We start from the raw sequence: 13,057 nt of genomic DNA on the forward strand, positions 1-13,057 counted from the left end.
GTCTCACAAACCCTGCTAGCTAAGTCGGTAGAGCATGAGACACTTACTCTTAGTGAAAGGTTGGTGAATTAAGGGGTGAATTAAGCTTTTCTCTGCCTTGCAACTGCTAACACGTGCACTGGGCATAGATCTTGGGCCACGTGCTGTCTAGCGTTACAAGATTACATCAGGATTTAGCAGAAGTTTGTTGTCCAGTGCCTGGATTGGCCAAGTTACTTATTCCATTTGACTAAAACTCAGCATCAATCTTTACACAGATAGGGAAGGTAATGATCAAAACAGTGACTAGAAAGAAGGTATCAGAAGCCTGGCTAGCTCAGTCGGTAGAGCATGAGACTCTTAATTTCATGGTTGTGAATTCGTGCCCCACATTGGGCATTTCTGTTACCTTTCTCTCTCTCTCTTTTCGGCAGCTATCATTTGGATTCATCGAGCATACCTGCTGAGACAAAGTTCAGCAATTCTACCACAGTTGGTATGATTAGGCTGAGTCTCTGTGGCACAATCGGTTAGCTCGTTCGGCTGTAAACCAAAAGGTTGGTGGTTTGAACCCACCCAGGGACTTACGAAGCCTTTCACTGCCTTGCAACTGCTAACACATACACTGGGCAATTATCCTGGGCCACGTGCTGTCTAGCATTACATGATGACATCAGGATATAGCAGTAGTTTGTTGTCCAGTGCCTGTTTTGGACATTTTTTTATTCCAGTTGCCTTAAAAACACCATCAAACTTTACACAGGTAGGGAAGGTATTGATGAAAACAGTGCTCTTGAACTAGTGTCTCACAAGCCCTGCTAGCTGAGTTGGTAGAGCATGAGACACTTACTCTTAGTGATGTGGGTTCAAGCCCCACATTGGGAGTTTCTGTTACCTTTCTTTCTTTTTGGCAGCTTTCATTTGGATTCATCCTGCAGACCAAGTGAGACAAAGTTCAGCATTTCTACTACAGTTGAGTTGGTTTCTGAGTCTCTGTGGCGCAATCGGTTAGCGCGTTCGGCTGTTAACCGAAAGGTTGGTGGTTCGAGCCTGCCCAGGGACGAACGAAGGCTTTCGCTGTCTTGCAACTGCTAACACGTACACCGGGCAATGATCCTGGGCCACGTGCTGTCTGGCATTACAAGATGACATCAGGATTTAGCAGTAGTTTGTTGTCCAGTGCCTGGATTGGCCAAGTTACTTATTTCAGTTGACTTTAAAACAGCATGAAACTTTACACATGTAGGGAAGGTATTGATCAAAACAGTGACTAGAATTACTTTATCAGAAGCCCTGCTAGCTCAGTCGGTAGAGCATGAGACTCTTTATCTCAGGGTCGTGGGTTTGAGCCCCGCGTTGGGCGTTTCTGTTACCTTTCTCTCTCTCTTTTCGGCAGCTTTCATTTGCACACCTCGAGCATACCTATTAAGACAAAGTTCAGTATTTCTACTACAGTTTAATTGGTGTCTGAGTCTCTGTGGCGCAATCGCTTAGCGTGTTCGGCTGTTAACCGAAAGGTTGGTTGTTCAAGCTCACCCAGGGGCGAATTAAGCTTTTCTCTGCCTTGCAACTGCTAACACGTGCACTGGGCATAGATCTTGGGCCACGTGCTGTCTAGCGTTACAAGATTACATCAGGATATAGCAGTAGTTTGTTGTCCAGTGCCTGTTTTGGACATTTTTTTATTCCAGTTGCCTTAAAAACACCATCAAACTTTACACAGGTAGGGAAGGTATTGATGAAAACAGTGCTCTTGAACTAGTGTCTCACAAACCCTGCTAGCTAAGTCGGTAGAGCATGAGACACTTACTCTTAGTGATGTGGGTTCAAGCCCCACGTTGGGTGTTTCTGTTACCTTTCTCTCTTTTCGGCAGCTTTCATTTGGATTCATCCTGCAGACCAAGTGAGACAAAGTTCAGCATTTCTACTACAGTTGCGTTGGTTTCTGAGTCTCTGTGGCGCAATCGGTTAGCGCGTTTGGCTGTTAACCAAAAGGTTGGTGGTCCGAGCCCACCCAGGGACGAGTTAAGCTTTTCTTTGCCTTGCAACTGCTAACACGTGCACTGGGCATAGATCCTGGGCCACGTGCTGTCTAGCATTAAAAGTTGACATCAGGATTTAGCAGAAGTTTGTTGTCCAGTGCCTGGATTGGCCAAGTTACTTATTTCAGTTGACTTTAAAACAGCATCAAACTTTACACAGGTAGGGAAGTTATTGATCAAAACAGTGACTAGATTTAATTTATCAGAAGCCCGCCTAGCTCAGTCGGTAGAGCATGAGACTCTTAATCTCAGGGTCGTGGGTTCGATTCCCATGTTGGGCATTTCTTTTACCTTTCTCTCTCTCTCTTTTCGGCAGCTTTCATTTGCACACGCCGAGCATACCTATTAAGACAAAGTTCAGTATTTCTACTACAGTTTAATTGGTGTCTGAGTCTCTGTGGCGCAATCGCTTAGCGTGTTCGGCTGTTAACCGAAAGGTTGGTTGTTCAAGCTCACCCAGTGGCGAATTAAGCTTTTCTCTGCCTTGCAACTGCTAACACGTGCACTGGGCATAGATCTTGGGCCACGTGCTGTCTAGCGTTACAAGATTACATCAGGGTTTAGCAGAAGTTTGTTGTCCAGTGCCTGGATTGGCCAAGTTACTTATTCCATTTGACTAAAACTCATCATCAATCTTTACACAGATAGGGAAGGTAATGATCAAAACAGTGACTAGAAAGAAGGTATCAGAAGCCTGGCTAGCTCAGTCGGTAGAGCATGAGACTCTTAATCTCATGGTTGTGAATTTGTGCCCCACATTGGGCATTTCTGTTACCTTTCTCTCTCTCTTTTCGGCAGCTATCATTTGGATTCATCGAGACAAAGTTCAGCGTTTCTACCACAGTTGGTATGATTAGGCTGAGTCTCTGTGGCGCAATCGGTTAGCGTGTTCGGCTGTAAACCAAAAGGTTGGTGGTTTGAGCCCACCCAGGGACGAACGAAGGCTTTCGCTGCCTTGCAACTGTTAACACGTACACCAGGCAATTATCCTGGGCCTTGTGCTGTCTAGCATTATATAATGACATCAGGATATAGCAGTAGTTTTTTGTCCAGTGCCTGTTTTGGACATTTTTTATTCCAGTTGCCTTAAAAACACCATCAAACTTTACACAGGTAGGGAAGGTATTGATGAAAACAGTGCTCTTGAACTAGTGTCTCACAAACCCTGCTAGCTGAGTCGGTAGAGCATGAGACACTTACTCTTAGTTATGTGGGTTCAAGCCCCACGTTGGGTGTTTCTGTTACCTTTCTCTCTTTTCGGCAGCTTTCATTTGGATTCATCCTGCAGACCAAGTGAGACAAAGTTCAGCATTTCTACTACAGTTATTGGTTTCTGAGTCTCTGTGGCGCAATTGGTTAGCGCGTTCGGCTGTTAACCGAAAGGTTGGTGGATCGAGCCCACCCAGGGACGAGTTAAGTTTTTCTTTGCCTTGCAACTGCTAACACGTGCACTGGGCATAGATCCTGCAAGTTACTTATTTCAGTTGACTTTAAAACAGCATCAAACTTTACACAGGTACGGAAGGTATTGATCACAACAGTGACTAGAATTAACTTAATCAGAAGCCCGGCTAGCTCAGTCGGTAGAGCATGAGACTCTTAATCTCAAGGTTGTGGGTTCGAGCCCCACATTGGCCGTTTCTGTTACCTTTGTCTCTCTTTTCGACAGCTTTCATTTGGATTCATCAAGCATACCTATTTTAAGGCTTTTGCTGCCTTGCAACTGCTAACACGTGCACCGGGCAATGATCCTGGGCCACGTGCTGTCTAGCATTACAAGTTGACATCAGGATTTAGCAGAAGTTTGTTGTCCAGTGCCCGGATTAGCCAAGTTACTTATTCCAGTTTACTTTAAAACGGCATCAAACTTTACACAGGGAGGGAAGGTATTGATCAAAACAGTGACTAGAATGAGAGTATTAGAAGTCTGGCTAGCTCAGTCGGTACAGCATGAGACTCTTAATCTCAGGGTCGTGGGTTAGAGCCCCACGTTGGGTGTTTCTGTTACCTTTCTCTCTCTCTTTTCGGCAGCTTTCATTTGGATTCTTCGAGCATACCTATTGTGACAAAGTTCAGCGTTTCTACTACAGTTGGATTGGTGTCTGAGTCTCTGTGGCGCTACCTGGATCAGGATCGTCTGTCTCAGTCTCTCTCCTCGTCCAATCGTTGATTTATAATTTTATGACAAGAACTTTAACAAAAGTCACCCTAAGTTCACGTTTTTGTGCATAGTGTCAAAGTTCACGACCCCACACCCTGTTTAACATTGCAGACTTTTGATACACTTGCAGAAATCATTGATTTTGTTCGAACGTGTCTTTAAATTAATAACTGTATCTATATATACATGCATATATACTGTATATACAGTTGTTTGGATGTGTTTATCAAAATGTTTGTCGAAGCGTCAACAGCTCCCTCCCTCCGTATTTCTTAGCCAAAAACAAAATAAAGTTTACACAAAAATATAGGCTTTTTCTGCTAAATGTTCATTAGCTATATGAATTGTAAGAATAAATTAAAAGCTGTAATTGCCTGCCTTTTGTTGCTAAATGTTTATTATGTTTGTATGATTTATAACTGTTACTACAATGGTGTACCCATAAATGATATTGCTGCTAAATGATAATTAGCTATATGAATTATAGTTATTTATAACTAATGTGTTACAGTCATTCTACAGTGAATAATAAAAATGTCTGTCTTTTGAACCTAAATGTTTATTATAATGTTTACTATTGTGTTATCGTGTTATAATTACCCATCTGATAACAGAAATGCACGTCTTTTGCTAATATATATTTATTATACTTAATAACAATTATTTATAACAGTTGTGTTGTTATCAATTAATTATATTTTCATGTTTCTATTAATTAATAAATATGTTTTTAGTACTAGGGACTTTTAGTCCCTTTACCATAGCAGAGAAATTACCGGGGAAATGTGATCTTTCTTGCGCTTGTTTCAGGCAACAGGCTACAGTATTGTAATTAATGCACTTGTTAAGTTTTATTTACATTTGTATGATAAATTCAGATGAGCACTAAGCCAAAAAGCCACAAGGCCATGGGTGATGGGAAGTGGATGGCCAGGTTGAGAGGCTTTGCCAGCTCTGGCGTTTGGGCTTCTGGAGCAGGCAATCGACCAGCTCCAAGACAGAGGAAGTGGTATGACATTTATAAAAATTACTTATACTTCATGACATTATATGTAGTATGCAGATTGGTTGGCAATGGTGCAAACAATATCAGTGCTTTGACGTTAAAAACTCTTATCTCCTGATCATGAAAATAAATAACCATGGAATAGAAAAATAAGCACACAATGTCAAAAACAATAAATATGTGATTAAATTACATGAAGAATGTTTCTAAATAATGATATGATTAATTAAAGTATTCAGACAAATAAAGAATAAAAGCACATAAAAACAACAGGTTAGAAAGAATCCTCAGATCTTTCACATCTATCTTTTCAGATTGAGAAATGTCCCATGCATGCCCGCGGACAGACCACCCTCTTTGGGGGATCCAGGACCTGCAATTGTGGATTTCACACCACTAAGGTGATATATTTAAAAAGGCATTAATGATAATGCAACAAATATATATTTTTATTAGTGCTGTTATGCTTTTTCACTAAATCTTTTTTTTTTTTTTTTGCTCCCGCTGCACCACCACAGTCTGAGGCTTCAGACACAGCTTCTGGCGCCACTGGCCCACAGTCTGAGGTTTAGACACAGCTCATGTCGTCATTGGCCCACAGTCTGAGGCTTCAAACACTGCTCCTGGCACCACTGGTGCACAGTCTGAGGCTTCAGTGCCACGGTCTTTCCTAAGGCCTTCTCTAAGTTTGTCAATGGTGAATATTTTTCTGTGTAATTAATGCTTGCTTAAAACCATTTAGAATGTTTTTGACCGGATGTACACCACTAGCTTCAGAATGTTTCTAGCATAGTCCTGCAGGTTGTAATTTCATTGAATTAGAAAATAATTGTATTGTGTCATTTGTTTCTGTTTGTAGTTCACCAAGTCGCGCTTTGGTGGGTCCCAGTTGTCTACACTGAGGCCCAACCTGGTAGAACGAAGGACCCCAAGCCCCTCTCCTCCATTCACTGTGAGAACCCCTTCTTCATCTCCTCTGAAATCCTCCACCCCTTCTCCATCCCCTGTGAAGTCCTCCACCCCTTCTCCATCCCCTGTGAAATCCTCCACCCTTTCTCCATTCCCCGTGATGTCCTCCACTCTTTCTCCATCCCATGTGAAGTCCTCCACCCCTTCTCCATTCCTTGTGAAGTCCTCCACCCATTCTCTGTCCCCTGTGAAGTCCTCCACCCCTTCTTCATCAACCGTGAGCACCATTACTCCTTCTCCGTCCCCTAGGAAGTCCTCCACCCATTCTCCTTCCTTGACGAAGTCCTCCAGCCCATCTCCATCCACTGTGAGGACTCTCAGTCCTGCGACAGTGTCTGTGAGTATATGAGCACCAACTTATTGAACATTAACGGCTTTATTTATACACAAATTGCCTTCCAAACAGGATCAAACAACTGCTGGGGCCTCAGCTTCGTTCTGGTTGCCAGGTGAACAGAGCAAAACCATCCCTGTGCAGGACCAGAGATGGATTGCCAACACCATATTTCACTCTGGCAAGCTGCGGCCAGATTTACAGCTGTGGTATGAGCCCCCTGGTCCAGCTCTTATTTACCACCAGACACCAACACCTGACAGGTTCTTCACCCACCGGTTAATGGTGTGGATGCCCTACCACCTGTGGAAGGTGAGGTTCTCCTGCCCAACTTGTGGCAAGAATCTGACAGGTTATGGTGTCCACAAGAGGGCTCGAAAGGTCCTGGACATTGACAGATACTACCTGATGTTGACTGAGACACTCAGGTGCACTGTGTGTTCTCTGAACTATCTGTCAACAAGTCAGATTGTCTGCGACCAACTTGACCTGCCACACCAGAAAATGTTCAGGCTGATTCTGACCCGCAAGTAAGTATAGCAGAGTAGAAAATGTGGTAGTTATGTAGACCCAAACCACTGACCCTCCAATAATTACCTGCAATTAATTACAGCAACAATGCGCATTTCAGGTATGTCTGTGACATCCGTGTCATTAGGTTGCTTTGGGACAGGACATTGGGCAACAGTCCGGCTCGACTGGTGAAGCAGCTGAGAGAAAACCATGGGGAGGAATGGCTGAAGAGGTTGGCACACTATCTTGGAGAGTGTGGTGACTTTGTTGATCGACCCAGCCTTTTTCCCGTGGCCTGCCAGGAGCCTCCAGAGCCCATCGACAACCCCACCAGTCGTTGGCTACTCTCAGTGTATGGCAGGGACATCCTCTCCAGGCTAGACCACATTAAGGCCAGCATCACATCCATCTTTGGGACTATATTAAAGGTGGATTCTACCAAACAGGTAATGCATCACTGACTCTGTGTTAGGCTTGAATGTTTTTAAATTCTATAATATTGCCATATTATTATTGTTGGCTGTGATAAAATTCGAACATAAATGCTTTGCTACATTTATAAATTCCAGATCACAAAGAAGCTGGCTGGTCATGGACGGGGGACAGCGCTCTGGTTGACCTCCATTAGCAATGAGATTAGCCAGATTCTGAGCAGTGTCCTGACAGTGCAAGAGGGGCCAGGGCTGGACAGAATGGTGGCTGGTGTCATGGAGCGGTACCGCCAGGGAGCTGTTCCACGCCCAATGCTGCTCTATGTGGAATGTGGCTGCTGCATAAATGAGGGAGTGACCAGTAAGTTGCAAAATAGGTTTGGAGAATGGCCAGATCTTCACATAAGGCTGGACATCTGGCATTTTATGAGGCGGCTGGCTGTGGGCTGCACCACTGATGCCCATCCCTATACCTCACCTTTATCGGATGCCTGTCCGCCTGTATCTTTGAGTGGGATGCAGGAGATCTCAGCCTGTTGCGGCAGGCAAAAAAAACAGCTGATGCAGGAGGGTGTGCCATCTATAAGTGATGACATGGTGGACAAAAGCATCACCAAAAAGGATCTTAGCCGTTACTGCCGCAGGAGGACACGTGGCGAGGAAGACACCATATGCCTGATTGAGAGGCTGCTGCAGGAACTTAGGGGAGCAAATGGGAGGGAGCTTATGGGTGTGCCCTTAATGGATGAGGTGCACATGGAGCACATCTGGCGTGTTCAAAAACGTCATATCAGATGCATCCAGGATGTGCCTGGAGTGCCACTCTATATAGAGGTAGGCACCACCACAAAGTCTGGGGTCATTCTGACAAAGTATCGGTGTGCTAGAGGGTCCACATCCCTGGAGTCTTTTCATTGCCACCTGAACAGGTTCATTCCAGGTTGGCATCTCACATGTGTGAACTTTTAAATAATTTTTAAAATGTAGAAAATTGTGCCTTTTTATTAATTTGCTTTTTTCTGCTAGGAACCAGTGCCAATGCACTGAATTTTCAACTATACCTCCTGGAAGGCCTGAACAGGTGGATGGCTCAGGTGTACCAGGTATGGACAGAGTGGACAGCCTGGCAGAGTATCTTGTGGACCTGAGGAATCAGCCCTCCCTTGTCCTCACCAACTAGCAGGTAAGGAATATAAACCCACTCTTTGTTCACTCTTTAACCTGTCATACTTGCTTACCTTTTGCACATTTTGCTTTCTCATTAGCATGTATTATCTGCTTTTTCTGCTTAGGTGAGCAATATTGTTGCTCTTTGGCAGAACCTGCTGGACTATGACAAGCAGAGGGTGGTGTTTGCAGCCAGGCATCAAGCAAAGCTGGACACAGGGAGGTTTAGGTCCCCGAAGAAGAGGCAGGAGTTTACCCCAGGAGTGGAGAGTTTGAAGAGGCATGCACTGACCACCTCTGCTCCACTTGCAGTGTGGCCAGATTGCTGTCGCTTAGTTGAGACTATTTTTGTCAGGCTCTGTGCCATACATAGATCACCCAAAAAGAAGGGGACCGGCACAGTGTCGAGATGGAATCTCATCCTGGCAGACTACAGAAAAATCAGGCGCAGCATTCTGGCCAATGCTATAGTGATGAAGCAGACTAACCTTCAACTGGTGAATGTGAGTCACACCACCCTGGTACAGTGGCATAATAAAAAAGTTAAAAAGCAGGACACAGCAGTTGTGATGCAGGGGCTGAAACTGCCAAGCCGCTTGTCTGTGGCGGCTGACCCCCTATTGCCTGCCAATTAGCGCCCCCCATCTCCACCACCGGCTCACCAGTACCACTTGCCCAGTAGCACTGTGGGCCAGGCTAAACTAAAAAGAAAAAGGACCATTTTGTCAGACCCACCAGCTTTGCCACCTGCTCAGATGCAGCAAGCCCAACGGCAACTTATTCCTGCTCCACCACCAGGGACTCAACTGGTCATGCTGATGCCAGTGGCCTCACAGGGGTCTATGCTGGCTTCTGCTCCACCGGCTTTTGGGTTTGGCCTCCCTTCTGCCCCTCCTGCCATTCCATCTGCCCCTGGTACTGCTGTCGCTCCCGTTCGTAAACTGACCCGCAAAGTACAGCATAATACATGTAAGAAATGTGGGCAGTTTAGAACAGCGGAGACTGGATACAGCCAGTACAAGGGCATTAAATACTGCCCCTCTGTAGAGGCATTGCCGAAGGAGCAGTGGTTGGAAAGAATTAAAAAAGGAGAAAAATAATAAAAATGTTTCAGAAGACCTGGAAACTTCCTGAAGTGTTTATTTTTAATATTGACATTTAAATATTTTCAGGGGTCTTTTGTTTTACTTGTAGTTTTTTTTACTTTAAATTATAATTTTAAAAAATGTACATTTCTAATTTATTTGTTTTTATCATTTATTTTACAGTTGAAGTTATCTTTGCTTCTTTCATTTTGTGTTGTTATTTATTTTTGTTTAATTTATTTGCACATTTTGTATTATTTTTATTTATTCCAAGAAACATTTATTTATGTAAATTGCTTTATGTGTGTGTTTTTTCTCTTCTTTTGCACTTGTTTGCACTGCTGTTGAGCTATTATATTGTAAATGTAAATAATTGGCTTTGACTAATTTTAAATAAATGTTTGGTCATTTTAACTGTTTCTCTGCTTGTTTCTTTAGTTGGTTGTGTTTTGCTATAGTATATTTCAAAAAATTAAATAGGCACAAAATGAAATAGTCCAGAAAATAATGTTTCAATAAAGAAACTAGTTTGTAGTTTCTCTATACTTAGCAAAATACTTAGCAGAAATGTACTTAAAAGCAAATATATTTAAAAAAAAAAAGCTAATAAAATATGTAGAATTAATCAAATATTAATAGTACAGAGTAACTTTTTTACCTGTAAATAAAAAATATTTTCCTCTTTCGCCCCTTTTTCTTCTTTTCTTTCTCTTTTTCTTCTCTTTTTTCCTCTCCTCCCTTTCTTCCCCCTCACTTTCCCCTCCGTAACAGACTATTGTTCCCCAACACTCACCAATGTATATAAAGCAGAAATGGGAAAGGGAAGCCAATATAAAAATAACAAATGAGGAATGATTAACTATTAGGGAAACACAGATGGTCACAATTAATTCAGATTCATGAAGGGAATGTATTTGGAAAAATGTAATCAGGTTCTTTATAACACCTGAAATAAAATACTTTCAAACTAGAGATCAAGAAATGGTGAATGCTGCAGAAAATGTGGAAATGTATTGGCAGATCATTTCCACATATTTTGGCACTGTAATATTATACTCACCTATTGGCAAGATTTAAATAAAGAGATAAATGCAATAATGGGATTGAATCTGGGATGTAATTTTAAAACTGTACCTGTGAATTTACTCTGCAGAAATACCAAAAAATGATGTGTATCTTCTTAACACACAACTAACAACTAGCAAAAAGGCCATTACAAAGAAATGGCTCAAGGAAGATCCTCCATCTGTAGGCGAATGGTATGATATTGTTAAAGAGGTGTATGATGTGGAAGTACTGACATTTACCTTGAGACAACAAGACTATAAAATGTCTGCATACTGGGGTAAATGGTTGAGAAGAAAAGGATTGTTTTAATTTCATTGTGGGGCTTTTATTTTATATATGTTTGGAGCCTGTTGATCTTTAACACGTAACCCTTAACAAAATTTTATATAGCAACATTTTATCAAAGATAAATATGAATGTAAATAAGATTGTATTCGGTGACCTTTGACACTTGTATGTCTTTTTTGTTTCCATGTTCCTTTAAAAATGTCTGTTTGTTTGTTTGTTTGTTTTTATTGCTGTTTTGTTCTGAACGGTTTTGAAAAAGGAAAAAAAAAAATGTATCATCATCATCATCCTGACGCAAACTCAGCATGTAATATTGCTGCTGTTAGATCAAAAACAACAGCTGCCATTCATGTTCATACACTGTAAAAATAATTCTATAGGCCTGTCTGTCTTTATAAATAATGTCTTACATTTTACACTGAAATCTGTCCAAAATATATTGACTTTTTTTTTCTCTTTTGCTAAAATAAATTCTTATTGTATTTGACTGTAACTATCTTTTTTTAATTAGGCTAGCTGCCTTATTCTCTTCAAAGAGCAGCTCTCATACAGAGCCGGTTATTTCAGTGTTTTTTCCAGGATATTTGTGGAATCCTTCTTTCTTGTCCTCGGCTGATCACATGGAAAAATTGGAATTTGATCATTGAGTTGTTTTTCCCGGTCATTTTCCTTTTTTTCTTATTTATTTAAACTATCAAACACTTTTCAGATAAAGGGGAAAAGTGTTGCACATATCTGAAAAAGCTTTTTATGTATTAAATAATAAAGTGTTTTTCTTTTTAAAGGATTACTTGTTTTTAAATGAAATAAATAGTTAGAATTATTGTTAAATATATCCTAAACACTGTGTCTGTGTTTACACCTTTATTTAGTTTAAAAAGCATAATATGAATGTGAAATAACAGTACAGTGGAAGACTATATATAATAGTAATGAAGGATTTGATTATTATGTGTGTGTATTCTACTGTTTTTACAGACTGTTTTTCTGTTCTCTCTACTGTGTCTTTTCACTGCAGAAATGTGTGGGTATGCATATTCTGTTCATCTTATCTCGGTGTGGCCGGAACCTTTCGTCCTTGAGCAAAAGTAACTTTCTGAGTCGCTCACAGATGCGCGCATACCTACACGCACACATTCTCACGTATTCTGGTTGCTGTAAGCTGTTTTTGTATCGTTGTTTCCCTCCTTCTATGATAATATTCTTTTGTGTTAGGGCTCAGTTGCAGGAGGATCCTCAATGTGTATATAAGATTGCTCTTCCCTCCCTTGTGTCAGAATAAAATCATACTGAACCATTCAGCTGATTTTCTTCTCATCTTTTCCAAGCTTGGACGGTCTTGATGCAGACACTCACTGGTGATACAAAATACTAGAGTGAAGGGACCTAAGGAAAAAATGGATTTTCCAACAGTTCTGGGGGCTCGTCCGGGATATATCTGGTCAGGTAAGAGAATTTTATTCACTCTGCCTGATTAGATATATCCTGTTTTATCTGTAGAATTTTGTAGATTTAGAGGTTATCCCACACAGTGATTGTGTGGATGTGTTATCCTACACCACGATGGTGTAGATGATGGTTTATCCTACATAATTGTGTTCTTGTACCCGATTAAATTTGGGTTGCACAGTGTGTAGATGATGGGTTATCCTGCATAGTTGTGTTCTTGTACCCGATTAAATTTGGGTTGCACAGTATGTGGAAGATCACACGGTAGCTGAAAACCGTGTGATAAAGCGCTTACAAATATAGACTAATAAAAAACTAGACAAAACAAATTATCACCAGTGAGTCTTCTCATCATGGGCCAAACTTATCCAAAGCCAGAGCCCAGTGAGACCCCTGTGAATTGGATGAATAGATGTGGGTGGGGATTTTACACTGAACCATACATCTCAAATTTAGCAGGATGGACTGAGGGTCAATCCCAGTGGCGGAATTTCCCCCGAGAAGGGACATTCGACCCCAGTTATTTAAAATTTGCCTACAACCTGACTTATGGTGGTATGGGAGA

The 13,057-nt window shown here is 41.7% G+C and overlaps 5 non-coding genes across 5 annotated transcripts; all 5 read left to right on the top strand.

Annotated features, from left to right (window-relative positions):
• Positions 1 to 968: 968 nt before the first annotated feature.
• Positions 969 to 1,042, top strand: trnan-guu (transfer RNA asparagine (anticodon GUU)). The gene has a single exon. It is a non-coding gene; the product is annotated as a tRNA-Asn (tRNA).
• An 886-nt stretch (positions 1,043 to 1,928) lies between these two features.
• On the top strand, positions 1,929 to 2,002 carry trnan-guu (transfer RNA asparagine (anticodon GUU)). The gene has a single exon. It is a non-coding gene; the product is annotated as a tRNA-Asn (tRNA).
• A 227-nt stretch (positions 2,003 to 2,229) lies between these two features.
• trnak-cuu (transfer RNA lysine (anticodon CUU)) lies at positions 2,230 to 2,302 on the top strand. The gene has a single exon. It is a non-coding gene; the product is annotated as a tRNA-Lys (tRNA).
• Positions 2,303 to 2,883: 581 nt separating this feature from the next.
• On the top strand, positions 2,884 to 2,957 carry trnay-gua (transfer RNA tyrosine (anticodon GUA)). The gene has a single exon. It is a non-coding gene; the product is annotated as a tRNA-Tyr (tRNA).
• A 401-nt stretch (positions 2,958 to 3,358) lies between these two features.
• Positions 3,359 to 3,432, top strand: trnan-guu (transfer RNA asparagine (anticodon GUU)). Its single transcript has one exon. It is a non-coding gene; the product is annotated as a tRNA-Asn (tRNA).
• Positions 3,433 to 13,057: the final 9,625 nt, after the last annotated feature.

The sequence above is a fragment of the Danio aesculapii genome, chromosome 4 (assembly GCF_903798145.1).
Source record: "Danio aesculapii chromosome 4, fDanAes4.1, whole genome shotgun sequence".
NCBI lineage: Eukaryota > Metazoa > Chordata > Actinopteri > Cypriniformes > Danionidae > Danio > Danio aesculapii.